The sequence below is a fragment of the Rhipicephalus sanguineus genome, unplaced genomic scaffold (assembly GCF_013339695.2).
Source record: "Rhipicephalus sanguineus isolate Rsan-2018 unplaced genomic scaffold, BIME_Rsan_1.4 Seq6866, whole genome shotgun sequence".
Classification (NCBI taxonomy): domain Eukaryota; kingdom Metazoa; phylum Arthropoda; class Arachnida; order Ixodida; family Ixodidae; genus Rhipicephalus; species Rhipicephalus sanguineus.
The window spans coordinates 1-13,710 of NW_023615768.1; the positions used below are offsets into that span (position 1 = coordinate 1).

Consider the following 13,710-nt stretch of genomic DNA (forward strand, 5'->3'; position numbering starts at 1 on the left):
TCGTTAATGCTCCAACCCATTACAAAAGCCTCAGGCATATTTCTTCAGCGTCGTCAGCCACAGCATCAACAAAGTGCACATATGCCTTACAATGTGTAACGGTACCATGCTTTTCTGGAAGAACGACGAATAATGGCATAGTGGACGCTTCCCCACTACACAAAATTATGATGATTTATGGTGTAGTGGTACCCATGCAAGTGTGCTTGTAGTAGTTGGCCCAAGATGTTTAAACACAATGCTCTAGAACGCCGCTCTTCCAGCTTTCGCTGTTACTGTACTGTACGTTCCGCGCAGGCCTGGCAGTTTTTTTTTTATCATGGTTTTCAAACTCACACCGTGCTTGGCAGGGTGATCTGGAAGATGGCAGACCGCGCCCCGCCTCCCCCCGCCCGAAATTTTTTAACAGCCAAGCTGTTTAGCAAATCCTTCCTTGTCCGGCGAACAAAACAACTATCATCATAAACTGGTATGTACCACAGACATTTGGTAAATCTGGTCCACTAAAATGAAGAAGGCAACAGTTAGCTCAAGAAATGGCTGCGAAGTGATGGCGGCGAGCCGAAGACCCCGAGTATGTACAACGAGCTTCTAGGTTGTTTTCTAGGTTGTTTGTAGGCCTTAGCTAGGTGACACGATGTCCAAACTCGAGAGACAGAACCTCGTGCTGAAACCAAGCGTTTGCACCTCTCATAGATCTACAGGCACGTCATCATTGGCGTAGGCCTTCCATTGCTTCGGGGGTCTTCTTGCAGCAGTCGTTGCCTTTCCCGTTCCCTAGTATCCCGAAGAATCGCGTCTTTTCCCACACTATGAGAGGGAACGGGGAAAGGCAACGGTGGCAGCAAGAAGACCCCGAAGTGATAGAAGGCCTACGCCAATGATGACGTGCCTGTAGATCTATGAGAGGTGCAAAACGCTTGGTTTCAGCACAAGGTTCTGTCTCTGGAGTTTGGACATTGGTGGTCATCGTGGAGTTTGGACATCGTGTCACCAAGCTAAGGCCTTGAAACAACCTAGAAGCACCAGATTAGTCTTCAGAATCGCCCAGCTATGCTGTTTGAAGCCTTGCGCGGCCTAGTGCAAGCTTCCCAATTTTTTTTTCTTGCCACGGCATACAGAGTATAAAATGACACTTGAGCACATCTACCTGCCCGGTCTCCACTTCAGAATCTGTGAGCTTGGCTCACACATGCCTACACTATTTTCTGATATGCCACGCCTCAATTATCAGACGTGATTCTTCATTCCTGTGCCTGCACAAAACTGTGCATTATTCGAATTTGGCATGCACTTACACTCTCAGACAATGGTAAAAACAGGATAGACGTTGAGCCTTCGGTTAGCGATATTTTATGTTTCAATAATCTCTCGTTAACACAGTGGCCCCCATGTCCTACACAGAAGTGGCCACAGCTAGAAGGAACCTAAATTTGTTGGTGTGTTTTACGAAACATTTGTTAGTCCACTTGTTGTCACCTCGCTGTCAACTTGCCCATTCTTTCTGTGCACAGCAGTACAAAACTTGCCTAGCTTATTGGAAGCTGTAAACACAACATTAATGCCGTACTAACTTCCTACTTTCTTTAGCCTGTGAGATATGCAGGAATGTAAAGAATACCTATGACACGTTTCTTCCTATTGCTTTCTGCAATCATGCTCGCTCCTAACAAAATGGACTTCTTTAAGCGTTCAGCGACAGTGGCCACTGCAATGCAAGGATAACCCACATATAAAAGACGCGCAAGCTGTGCTTTCAAGCTAGAACTCACTTTGTGCTCACATGAATTGTTGAGGGAAAATTTAAGGCACGACATGGCTATACCATTTTTTACAACCTTAAAATGCTTTGACAAGAAGTGAAACGGTGGCCTTGACTATCTAGGAGAATACTGCCAGCATGTGCGGTTCTTCTAAAATGTTACAGAAATGTATAAAAATTGCATTCCATTATTCCAAGGGCATTCTTTAGTTCAGCCCTCCTCCATTTATTTCAAATTTCTTGCTCACTGAGGTAACCACAGAGTCAATGTCCTCACCGCTACAAAAAATCAAGTAATCGTGCACATAAAAAAAAAACCTTTACAGAATTATCTAAGGCACCTTCTAACCGCTTCTCAATCTTGCTAAGGTATAAATCACTAAGTATCAGAGCAACCTTAGAACCAATACATATCCCCGATTTCTGCATATAAATGCCTTCCTTCCAACCTACCAGCGTCGACTTTAAATACATGGAAAGAATTTCTAGAAGAGACACCATTGAACCACCACATTTCAGTAAAAACAGTTTCCCGCACTTGTTTGTTAATACAGCCATTAACACATTTTAACAATTCTGGCAGGCAGTAATAAAGGTTTAGCAGAGTGACAAATTGGGCTAATTGGTGGTCTTTCACGATTTCTTTCGTGAGGGATTACAGGACAGTTGGTGTGCAAACTTACAACTGATTTATTCACATCTTGTGAAGTGCAATCAGGTTCGAGGGTTAAGGTAAAGGGCAGAAAAACGCAAAAAGGCAAAAAAGAAAACAAATATGATGCCAGAACATAGCATATGCCTTATTAAGCACAGACAAATTTTCGGCGGATCAGTGTATATCACTTTCTAGAAATTTTATTTCTGCTTGTGTTAAATGCAACAGCAAGGGTGTGCTGATGCATTGCTCTTTTGCCCCTATGATGAAAAGGGTTTCTTTTACCTCCCTGGTATCTTTATCACTGCGATGTGCAAGCAACACGTGTCACGAAACTTTGGTGTACAGCATCGTTTTCAGTGTGCAACGAGGTGACCTGCTGCTTGCAATTGTTGGCAGGGGTATCTGTGTTCCAGGAGACGTTTATTAATACAGCGTCCTGTATGCCCTATTTATTTATTTATTTATTTATTTGTTTATTCATACAGTACTGCTAGCCTCTAGATGAGGCTGTAAGCAGGAGTGGGAGTTACAAGTACAAAACGAAGTGAACAAATCAAGATACAACAATTGTGTCACATGAATCGAAAAGAACAAGAAAAAAAAAACGTTCCTGAAGAGTGAGATACAAAGCATATATGCAATTTTTAGAGCATGGTATGCGCAAACCGACTGGAGAAAGATGACAGAACTTCTTCTCATGTAAAAGAAAAAAAAAAGAATGTGAAGATGCGATAGACATGTCATGTCAACTAAAAGGGGTTAAAGAAAAGAGTTATAATGTGCTCACAAAAAAAAACAAATAAGTGTAAGGCATATGGACAACATTTGAAACTATAACGGTTGTAAATTATTGTCAAAGCGATTACAAATGAAGAATTTGTACAAAAGAATCAGTAGTTAGACGTTCCACAACGCCGGCTGGCAGGCGGTTCCATTCACAAATTGTCTTTGGAAAAAACAACTTTGCAAGTTTTAGTGTGGCAGGGATATTCTTTTATTTTTTTACTGTGGTGTGAATGGGTGGCTCACCTGGACACTGGCTATATGTAAGTGTGTTTATGAATACCAAGTTTATCATGGAATAACAGGTGCATGAATTTTTTAACCGGTCGTGTTGGCGCCACTTTTGTAGGAATTCTAGACCTGCTTTTTTTACCAAAGCACTAGCAGAAGTGCGCCAGCTATAAGAACGATATACAAACCTAACCACTTTCTATTGGACAGTTTCTAGTTTGTTTGTGTTTCCTTGACTGTATGGGCCCCAACCTATCGATGCATATTCTATTACAGGATGGACTACAGTTTTATACGCTATTAATCTAACCTCGTGTGTACATTGCCGCATATTTCTTTTTAAGTAACCAAGTTTCCACATAGCCCTCCGCACACCTTTCAATATATGTGTTCATTCCACCTCATATCTGACGTTACTGTCACCCTGAGGTATTTATATCTGTTGAAAACAGCAAGAGACCTGCCGCCTATGCAGTGATAACTTAATGGCTGTCGTTTTGTGTCACAGTCATCGCAACAGATTTTTTAATGTTTATTTTCATTTGCCAATCTGTGCACCACACTGCAATTTGTGCTAAAGCATTGTTAAGTAGAGCCTGATCATTAGGGTTCTGAATGTTGTGATAGACTGTGCAGTCATCAACATAGAGCATAGAGCTAGACTTAACAGGTACAGGATCTGAGCACACGTCGTCAATTCTGACACACTGGGCTCCATCATACAGATAAGCTTCGGCCATGCAAGGAGAAAATCATATATATTCTTTACCGCAGGTTAGGGGAATACTGCACACAACCTTCTTAGCACATAGTACAAGGGGGTCTTGGTGGTTTGTTGTGTACTTTTTCTTCAGTTATTGTTCACCGCTTTGCAGAATCCCTTAAAGCTTATGAAGCGCTGAAGACAAAAAAACACTGACACTGCATGTTCGCCCTGCTTGTTTCATATAGTGCAAGATGCTGTACAAAAACAGAACAACTGCTGCTTTGCTGAGGTCAGTGTGTCCTTATTTCTTTGGTGGCGCATGGGTTTTTGGTTTCTTTTTTTTTAATTTTCACTGATTCCTACGAGCATGCTTTGGGAATAGCCACTGTTTTTTAATCTTTTAAACTGATGGTTTAAGGCTATGCTCTAAAACAGGGGTCTCAAACTCACATCAGCTATCGGACTGCAGTTATGAAATTTAATCTTACAAAGGGCAGTGACAGTGAAAATGTCAGAACTGCGTGGGGAGGGAGTGGGGGAGTGTAAGTAAAATGTCAGCTAACATTGCCACTTGAAGGGAAGCCTTTCCCATATCTCTTATATTGGTCATTTCTTAAGGGTATTTGGCATCAGAAATAGAGAAACATATCTATACCGATCTCCACAATGACTAATATCTGGACGCCAATCCTTAAGCTTAGTTTTTGTTCTGCGGTGATGTTTCAACACAAGGTGACCGCATGAGGTGTCTGATGAAAAAAAGATGCTTATGACCATTCACATTTGTGTGGCTTACCCGAACAAAGTGTTATTAATCACGACAGGCAAGAAAATAATGCCAGCACCCTTTAGCAAAGTCACAAAAGTCATCAAAAAATATGGGAAAACTGTCACGCGTGGGCTATGGGCTGCTAGCGAAAGGTTGGCAGGCTGCGTGCAGCTGAGACCCATGCTCTAGAAGATGATGGCAGGACTCTTTCACTGCTCGCCAGATGCATAAATAACGCCAGGCCTGTGCAGAAAGCACAGCACAGTCACAGCAAAAGTTGGAAGAGCAGCACTTCTACAGTCCGTTGTAAACTCTCTTGGGGCTACTAATACAAGTACACTTGCACTACGCCATAAATAATAACTTTGTCAAGTTGGGAAGCACCGACTGCGCCATTATTTATCATTCTGCGGAGAAGCAAGGTACCCGTTACACATCTGCTAGGCATTATGTGCACTCTGTTGATGCTGTGGCTGATGTTGATGAAGAATTATGCCAGAGCCTTTTGCAATGAGTTGGAAGCATTCAATGACCCACTAGTTACGCAATTCACATTCTGCAACACCTGTCTACACAATTTGCATTGGGTGACGCCTGCTTCTTGTTTTACTCTTCTACCACACTATATTACACATGTTAATGTAGTTTCTTCCCGGCATGAAGCCTGTGTAGGGTCTTTATGCAAAGAAGTTTGAAGCAGTGGCATGGCTCTGTGGTAGAACACTGGGCTGCCACGGAGAGGGTCCAGGTTCGAGCCCCGTTCCATACTAGATATTTTTTCAAATTTCATTTTTTTTATCTTATTTTGCATGATAGTGGTTACGGACATCGCTGGCAGCAGACAACTATGGCGCCAAAAACGGCCATTGTTGTGATCTCATAACAGATTTCGCTGTAGAAAGCTATGCCTCATTTGATGAGTTTCGAGTGGTTTCACTAGAAGCTTGGGATTTCTTTCTTTCCTATAGTGTTATAATGCCAGCGCATGTGGTGCATTTCAAACCTGATTTGTATATCGAGGAACCATCTACGCATCTAAAACAAGCTAATATGTCAAAGCCCTTCATTTGCTGGGCTAATTTACAATCGCCTACTGCCAGGAACAGGTCAGAGCATACTGGAGTGATACAAGAACTGATACAAGAATGTATATGTTGACATCGAGCACCCCCCCTACACACACAGACACAAACACACAAACAAAAAAGATCCTGGCATAATGTGCATATCATCTAACATCTTTCTTGTTAATCTCAACTGCTGACAAGTTAGGGTTTCCCTCTCCTTCGAAACCGAAAAGGTCCGACTGGGTTGATATTAAGGCATTTTATTACCTCACATGAACTTGTGTCACTGGCCCTAGCACCTGCAGAAAGTAATGCTGCTCAGGAATCCAGGGTTTTGATTTTGTACTTTTCAGGGTGTAATATCTTTTTCTCCATGTTTTATAATTTTTTTCCTAAAGCTTATTTTTATTTTTGGCCTGATCCAGCTCTGGCTGTTGACCTGCAACATCAAGGGGATGTGGCCACAGGCATTATGATCATCATCATGTGCTGATCGTGAAATCGTGAAAAGAGACAAAGTAGGATATTAATAGTGTCAAGCACGGAACACGACAGAGATGAAACATGGAGTAACACAAACACTCTCTGTCTTGTCTCAGTCTTAATAGTTCCACGCTTAACACTATGAATACGTTGCACCAACAAGACCAAAAATCTACCCTTGCTAAGTGTAGGTTATTTCGTGTTTTTCCCTTCTTGTTTGCAACAAAACAGGTAGAATCCCATTGGTTTATTGAGAAAACTTTTATTGGCAGAAGATAAAAGAGAGAGAATGCAAGCTATCATGGTATAGACCCTTATTCCAAGGTCAGCTCACTGGACTTTTTGTCCGAGAGAGCCAGGTAGCTATCTCATCTCCTCTTTGGAAGCCATGCTTCATGCAGCTGCCTTTTCTGCTGTATGCGGCATGCTGCGGAAGAGGCATATCCAGAGGCCTTTTGAAGCACTTCAATGTGGTATGTTTAACTGCAGGTGCGTCTGCACACCGTGGACATACTTATGCAAATCGTGCAGGATAGATTCCATTTAAATAATGAATTAGGACAGGTACGTCCCTGAATTCAGCATCCGACTAATGAAGGGTTAACTCTTTGTTAGGGTTTAACTCTTTGGCTGCAGTTGTGACTCCAGAGCGCCAAGTTTCGACTGACTGATCATTTGGACATACATACCCCAACTGCAACCACAAGCAAGAACTGCCATTAGTGCCGACAGAGACATAGGTAGGTCCACAGAAACAATTAGTGTCATTACTGATGTGTATTAGAGTCATAACTTGTTAAATCATTGCAGCTTGGCTAAAGCGAATTCATTATTGCAATATGTTCAAACCCTTCAAAAGTAATCTAAACTAAAAATTTTCCCATGTCTCTGCATAGCACAACACTATATGAAGACAAAGCATACTGAAAAACACAGCTGTATACTATGTAAATGTAAAGAAATGTCAAGCATTTCTTTACCTGAGTCAGTAAAACTATACTTTTTAGATTGGCAGCACTACCAGTGGCAGGACAGTCAAAACAGGAGACAGGGAAAGCTTCACTTAAAACTGACTCCTCAGTTTAATCTTTATTACTGAGCCCTTGGCTGCAGTTAGAGAACAGCAAAATAAATGTGCAGTTCTTGTTGGTGTGGTGTATCATGTGAACAATATTTCCTCCACCACTTTCTGTGCAGGCCCAAGAACCTGCATACCAATAGACCTTTTTCAAGCACACGAGCGCCACCAATGGGCGCGCAAGCGCTCATGGGATGTGTACGCCGCAGCAGCCGCCGCGACGAGCGCGCGTGTCTCGCGCTGTAGCTTTCCGCTTGCGCCATGCCAGGACTTCTTAGACACAGTGAATTTGGCAAGGTGCAACATGTTACTGCGCAATTCAATTACGAACTTAAGTGCTTAGCTGCGACGGCCTCTCGACGATTTGCATCTCTCCCACTGTTGGACCAGTTGAGCTAGAGTTACTGTATATGCTACCTTTAAGCATATACAGTAACTCGAAGTTGAGCGGCTCAGAAGCGTCACCTTTTATTTATTTTTTTAGCCCCGCTGCGCCTTACGGCATAAATAAAAAAATACAGCTCGGTTGCCAACGAAATGCAGGAGCGGTCTATGATTCTCGGATGCATTTGGAATCAACGTCCATTGACACTGTCGACGACTACAGTGTGAGGTTCTGATATCTGAAGAGTACACTAGAAAGTGTAGTCGGCATTTGGGGAAATGGGATACATCCATTGCGTCGCTCGCACCATATATGTAACGAACTATAAGTGCCTACTAACCTTCGTTGGTGCTATAGCTACAGGTTGGAATAATACTTAGAGCGAAAAAAGAATGGAGCAGTACAAGGAAGGAAATGCACAAACCAGCGCTCACACACAACTGAAAGATTATTGCACGCGTGAAAAAAAAGCATTAAAAAATGCGAGTGCGTCGCGCGTGTCACAAAGAGGTACGAAAAGTCAAACAACCAAGGCGTGTGCTTACAGTCGATTAATAAAGTAGAATTCCTTGTCTTGTAACGACTGAGAAGCTTGATTGACACAAAGTGTGGCATTATTTGTGACATGATATACCACCGAAATTTCTCGCGTTGTCTGATTAGGTTGATGGTACAAAATTACTGTGCTTTCGAAGATGGGATTACATTTTCATGACTGATATGGAGAGGCGAGATGAGACAGCTCCATTCAATGAGTTTCGATGTACGCTGAGGCGCGTATACGTAATAATACATCGACCAGCCTGGCCGATGTACATGTGGACACAAGAAAGAGAAATTTATGGTTAACTCCTACACAATTTACAAAACAATTGGCATGCCTCTGACCGCATTTTTCTTTGCCAACCGCAGACCCCTGCGACCTTAATGCGACTGAGCTTATTTGGGGAGGTAAACACAACCTTCACCCCACATCCCTTCCCTACGTTCTTCAGGCCATGCGACTGAAGAACTTCTTATACATACGTGGAATAACGGCAGTATTTCTAGTTTCTTTATTATTTATGGATGGAGAACGTCCGTGTTAATCTTTCTTTGCCATGCGAATAGATTTTCGCGAACTGATACAACGATACGCAGGATATCCCGCCTCTTTGATCACTTTGCAGCTGGAAACTACTGCTCATCTTATGTGCGCAAGTTTTTTTTCCAATGCCTTGCGTAATCATGACATCACAATTCCTCGTTTAACAACATTCGAATGCGCCGACGCGAAATTGAACACCGATTTCACTGAACGCGGGCTATAGTGCCCGCGAACATGCTCCGCAGTTAAACTTATAAGCATGTATCAAGAAACTGCAAATTATCAGAGCAAGGCATCTCACAAGTCAATTCTAGTCCAATCCTTTTTTCTTTAAACACGTTTAGGATGTGCTCACTTCTTTGTACAGCGCATGACTTGTCAATTAAAATAATATAATAATCTGTATACCTGAACATTGTAACACCTCTCTACAGTTTGGTTAAACCCTATCACGATGCCGTAGTGGCTTGTGAACAAGTAATCATTTAATAAATACGAATTCGGTGTTCCAGCTCACATTGCTCACGATAGCACGTTTTTACTGCATGTATACCGGCACGTGATAACTCGCATGCCGCTTAACTGCTAGATCCAGTATACATCCACTCGGTAATATACCTACACTGACTGCATCATTTCTTTCGCATTTCATGCGTAGAGATACATGCAGGTGCGTTCAGACGGGTAGCATTTAGTATTTAATAATAGTCAACCAGCGGTGACGTGTTTTTTTTTTGTTTAATGCTCCCACGGCGCCAACGAGCAGCGAGCGACGGAACAGCGGGCGGGCTCGCCGTACACACTTTTCCCACAGTGCTTCGCGCGCCCTCGGGGGGTTCTGGGATTGCTTGAAAAAGGTCAATTCCTGGAGGCCCAGGTACGGCGTGTGCCTGCCATAAATGCACACAATCCGGCTTACCTCGAGATCCTGAAGGGCCTTGGAGAGGAGCTGGCTCGTGTGCAAAACAGCATGGATGGAACTGCGCTGATGCTGGCACTCAAGGCTACTGCTGCAGCAAAACGTCGCCGGGCTCGTCAGATACGAGTGCAGCCAACCAGCATTGCCAGGCGTCGGCCAAGGCTCACGAGGGGGTCTAAGAGGATGCCTGCAAGGCGCCCAGTAGTTGAGCCAGCTGCCAACAGGCCAAAGAAGAGGCCCCATTCTCTCAAGCTAAACGTCGAGCAGAATGTGCCCAGTGCAAGGCTGCATTGAATGGTCGCTGCCTTCCGCCTAATGGGTTTTATGGCAGCCCTAGGCACAGTGCCAGCCTGGTTTCAATAACAACCTTTCTAGGGTTTTATGCGCCAAAACCGTGATGTGATTGTGAGGCACACCGTAGTGGGCGACTTCGGATCAATTTAGGCCACATGGGATTCTTTAACATGCACCTAAATCTAAGCAAAGGAGCTGCTCATCATACAGGCTGCTCATCGCCGCCACTGCACTTAGGTGCTTCACCTATCCTTGAATCAAAGTGAGGACAACGACTCCTCACGTTGGCTGTTGTGACATCATACCCCTACAATTGGTGACCTTAGCCACAGGTGCAAGCATCTGGCTCTGCACTGCTACCACAGTATCATGCATACAGTCATGTTAAAGAATGGCACCTACTAACGGACAACCCTTGGCTCCTCCAGCTGTGGCCCATTCAAGTCACGCTGTCAAGTCATGTTGTCATGCAGTCACAATGTGGTATTCCATGATGATTGACTTTTGCTATGCCTTACCGTTAGGAGCTAGTGTGGTCCTCAGTGCTGTCAGCCCTCATCACTGAGGGCTGACTGAATTTTTGATGTACCACAAGAGCGCCCAGACGTAGGCGGCTAGACAGATACGTAGATAGACAAGCTCAAATAGCCTGCAGTCGGCTAAGAAATGCTTCGCATTTCAAAAGGGGCAGCTAAGCAAAATGAACAAATGTAACAAAAGTAACCCACAAAAGCGAAAGAGGTCAAGGTTCAGTTACTCCAGATGTAAGCAACATAACCCTGGTTGCACAGCCTAGTTGCACGGCAGCAGTGACCACAATGCCAGTAAGACAGAAAAGGAGACCAGCGAGCAGACCTCAGAGCATGTCTTTCCTTGAACATGTCCACCCCTGTTCTAGAATATTACAGTGGTCTTGATGTTGTGAGAACAAAAGCAGAAATAGTAATCATGTCAAATAGAACACCTTTCTGCTTCCTTTGTCTTGATGGCGAGTTTCTCTGAGGTCTTTTGTTATCAGTAGGGGTGTGCAAATAGTGAATTTCATCTTGAATCGAATAGTGCCCAATAGTGGCCGAAAATGTCAAATATAGATATCGAATACAGAAAGTTTTATTTGAAATTGAAAGAAAGAACAAAGAAATAAAATCTGCTCATGTCTTCGAAGACATAACGCGGTGCGTGACTACTACCGAAAGACTATGAATTGTCATGACACAAGCAGTTTCACATGACCTGGCTTCAGGCTCTCTTGCCGCGATGTTAAGGTGTTTCCTGCAGTTCACTGGGTAATCAACTAAAACTTTTCGCTGTTCACTGGGTACCTCAGTAGCAGGGGTGGGAAGGTATCACAAAGCGATTATGGCGATACCTCGATAAAGTGCAGCTCCGTGCTCTTTGCAGTATGTTAAAGGATCATCCTTTCTTGTGATTAGGGGCTCATTGAAGTATTTGTGAACCTCTTGCCTATAAGACCTGAGTTCAGTGTGCTGGTTATTTTTGGTTGCCAGCAGTTCGAGTCTCACAGAATGTTCCCTGGCCATTAGCCATGAGGCGTGGAAACAACATAATCTTTTTTAAAATGAACATGCACTCACTTTTGAACCAGCATATCGATGAAAGTTTTAACGAAAGGTGAAAATTTAATGAAGTTTAGCGACTTTAGCGTTAGGTTTTGCCATCCCACCCTAATCAAATTGCACTATTGGCCTTTGTCGCGTCTTTGATATTCGTCGTGTTGAATTATTCAAAACTTCAAATACTAGCTATTCAAAAGTCAAAACGAATTATTCTATTTGAATTCGAAACTTGAATATTTGCACATCCCTAGTTATCACTTTGCCAGAGTGCGGCTGCACATTTCCAGTTGTCTTCTGAACTTCAAAGCACTACAGAATTTTCTGTCATCTTTGCTCTGCACACATTTACAAGTTATTTACCTTGCTTCAATAAACATTAATGTCTGTGTGTGTATATATATAAAACATGTTTATGCTTGTGATATACCAATAAACCAAAAACCTCTTTTGCTTGTTCTTACTTCATGGGACACTTTTCTTGTTAATAAATTGTTATCCCTTGTTTTGTTCTTTTTTTTTTGCATGGGTACAGTGATCACTACAGTGGCGGACGTGATTTTAGTAAGCCTCCCTCTAATATATATTTTTACTGTGATGAAGCGTTAAAGTGTAGACATCATGGAGAGTAGAGCCGTATAAAGTGCACTCGACAATTTCATAGAGTAGGGTTGCACAATATTGCCAGATCACACAATATACAGCGGGAGGAAAGAAAGCTGAAGCCACAAACGAGTGCGGATAAGTGCGAGTCTCCCTTGCCTTCACTGGAACACAGAGCCGTATTGCGGTGAAGCCATGAAAAAAAAGCATATGCTCGAAGAGCTCCCTATTTTAAGTTCAATTTCCTCCTCTTAAATTTATTCCACTAAAGGCAGTGCTTTAGGGCTGCGTGCTTTTCTTTTATCTTTTAGCTTCGCAAGTTTGGAAGCGGCAGCACGATAAAGTTTGCGCGCAGGCTTTTATGGTCGCACGCTTGCATCGCCACTAGCTAGTGGAAGCTGCGCTTGCTGCCCGAGCAACGTTCATAGCCTTAGATAGACTGACAGTATCAGAAACGCGCTTTTTAATAGATCCATGCTGAGCAGCAACAAAAACTTACCAAGTGGAGTAGAGCAATGTCCGTCGCGTTGTTCTTCGCTGCAGGCTGTGTGTGTCCGCTTCAATGCATCCTGGACGAGACGGCTTTCGGCAGCGAGAAGTGTGCGCACAGCGTCTCTCGAAGCACTTACTGTCTGTTCACGAGTATCCGATTCATTCGTAAGGCGTTTGCTATGGTCGCGTCGTCCAGGCATGGAGAGCCAGGCACAGGCGCGGTCGCTATGTCGCTATGTTTCCGCTGATACGAAAACACGGGGACTGGCAGCCGCCTGACACAATTTGACCGGCCAAAATGCATAGCCCCAGAGAGCGCCGTGGCGCGGTGCATTGTGGGGGGGTTTATTCGCTCGCCTTTGTAAATGCGCGGCCGGCGCTGGGATGTTCTTGCATCCCAAGAACTAACTATTCATCTCTTCACGTTGTTAGAAGCACGTCATTGCTTCATCCCCGCTCTGCGAGGCGGGCGCTTGTGAAGCCACCGGAAAATCCCCTGTTTGTCCCGGAAGCTGGCGTCTTCTGTCCGTCTCAGTCGCGCAATTCAAGTATTCTCGGGTGGCAGCTGTTGTTGTGATCGTTTTTCTTTTTTATTTTTTCAAACTCTGCGATTACGCCTCACTTTAGACGCCGACGAACGCTACACGAAAGATGACGAACGCCGTGCCGACGCCGGAGCGCGGCAACGTACAAAATGCGTAAAAAGTAATGCAACATTGAGGTACTTAGCGTGAAATGTCTTTCCTGGCGACTTTTCTGGTCTATTCGTACAGTTTACTGCGCTACAGGCAGGTATTTCTTTAAAAAAGAAGAGAAAAA

General features: G+C 43.6%; 1 long non-coding RNA gene across 4 annotated transcripts; it reads right to left on the reverse strand.

Moving 5' to 3' along the window:
- Positions 1-1,588: 1,588 nt before the first annotated feature.
- On the reverse strand, positions 1,589-13,197 carry LOC119378098 (uncharacterized). 4 transcript variants are annotated; one of them, XR_005180929.2, is made up of 3 exons: positions 12,899-13,195; positions 9,929-10,115; positions 1,589-5,152 (listed from the first exon to the last, which is right to left on the reverse strand). It is a non-coding gene; the product is annotated as an uncharacterized LOC119378098 (long non-coding RNA). The 4 variants fall into 4 exon arrangements; XR_005180927.2 differs by lacking the exon at positions 1,589-5,152 and adding an exon at positions 6,225-6,415 and having other exon boundaries at positions 12,899-13,175; XR_005180928.2 differs by lacking the exon at positions 1,589-5,152 and adding an exon at positions 6,760-7,153 and having other exon boundaries at positions 12,899-13,197.
- Between the last annotated feature and the right edge of the window lie 513 nt (positions 13,198-13,710).